Source organism: Arachis hypogaea, chromosome 19 (genome assembly GCF_003086295.3).
Source record: "Arachis hypogaea cultivar Tifrunner chromosome 19, arahy.Tifrunner.gnm2.J5K5, whole genome shotgun sequence".
Lineage (NCBI taxonomy): Eukaryota > Viridiplantae > Streptophyta > Magnoliopsida > Fabales > Fabaceae > Arachis > Arachis hypogaea.
In genome coordinates this window covers 119,466,842-119,468,421 of record NC_092054.1, presented here as the reverse complement: position 1 = coordinate 119,468,421, position 1,580 = coordinate 119,466,842, and the positions used below count along the sequence as shown (strand labels likewise).

Sequence of the window (1,580 nt, the reverse complement as noted above, 5' to 3'; positions counted from 1 at the left end):
AAGCTTAGAGTGGATGTTCAGACCTTCAGACAGAAGGAAGGTGAATCCCTCTATGAAGCTTGGGAAAGATACAAGCAGCTAACCAAAAAGTGTCCTTCTGACATGCTTTCAGAATGGACCATCCTGGATATATTCTATGATGGTTTATCTGAGCTATCAAAGATGTCATTGGATACTTCTGCAGGTGGATCCATTCACCTAAAGAAAACTCCTGCAGAAGCTTAAGAACTTATTGACATGGTTGCTAATAACCAGTTCATGTACACTTCTGAGAGGAATCCTGTGAGTAATGGGACGCCTATGAAGAAGGGAGTTCTTGAAATTGATACTCTGAATGCCATATTGGCTCAGAACAAAATATTGACTCAGCAAGTCAATATGATTTCTCAGGGTTTGAATGGAATGCAAGCTGCATCCAACAGTACTCAAGAGGCATCTTCTGAAGAAGAGGCTTATGATCCTGAGAACCTTGCAATAGCAGAGGTGAATTACTTAGGTGAACCTTATGGAAACACCTATAATCCATCATGGAGAAATCATCCAAATCTCTCATGGAAGGATCAGCAAAAGCCTCAACAAGGCTTTAATAATGGTGGAAGAAACAGGTTTAACAATAATAAACCTTTTCCATCATCCACTCAGCAACAGACAGAGAACTCTGAACAAAATACTTCTAATTTAGCAAACTTAGTCTCTGATCTGTCCAAGGCCACTGTGAGTTTCATGAATGAAACAAGGTCTTCCATTAGAAATTTGGAAGCACAAGTGGGCCAGCTGAGTAAAAGGATCACTGAAATCCCTCCTAGTACTCTCCCAAGCAATACAGAAGAGAATCCAAAAGGAGAGTGCAAGGCCATTGAATTGATCACCATGGCCGAACCTGTAATGGAAGGAGAGGACGTGAATCCCAAGGAGGAAGACCTCCTGGGACGTCCAGTGATCAATAAGGAGCTTCCCTCTGAGGAACCAAGGGAATCAGAGACTCATCTAGAGACCATAGAGATTCCATTGAACCTCCTTACGCCATTCATGAGCTCTGATGAGTATTCCTCTTCTGAAGAGAATGAGGATGTTATTGAAGAGTAAGCTTCCAAGTTCCTTGGTACAATCATGAAGCTGAATGCCAAATTATTTGGCATTGAAACTTGGAAAGATGAACCTCCCTTGTTCACCAATGAACTAAGTGATCTGGATCAACTGACATTGCCTCAGAAGAAACAGGATCCTGGAAAGTTCTTAATACCTTGTACCATAGGCACCATGATCTTTAAGGCTCTGTGTGACCTTGGTTCAGGAATAAACCTCATGCCCCTCTCTGTAATAGAGAAACTGGGAATCTTTGGGGTGTAAGCTGCTAAAATCTCATTAGAAATGGCAGACAATTCAAGAAAACAGGCTTATGGACAAGTAGAGGACGTGTTAGTAAAGGTTGAAGGCCTTTACATCCCTACTGATTTTATAGTCCTAGATACTGGGAAGGATGAGGATGAATCCATCATCCTAGGAAGACCTTTCCTAGCCACAGCAAGAGCTGTGATTGATGTGGACAGAGGAGAGTTGATCCTTCAAATAAATGAGGA

General features: G+C 41.8%; 1 non-coding gene across 1 annotated transcript; it reads right to left on the bottom strand.

The window, feature by feature from the left end:
- Positions 1-108, bottom strand: LOC112781533 (small nucleolar RNA R71). Its single transcript, XR_003192306.1, has one exon. It is a non-coding gene; the product is annotated as a small nucleolar RNA R71 (small nucleolar RNA).
- Positions 109-1,580: the final 1,472 nt, after the last annotated feature.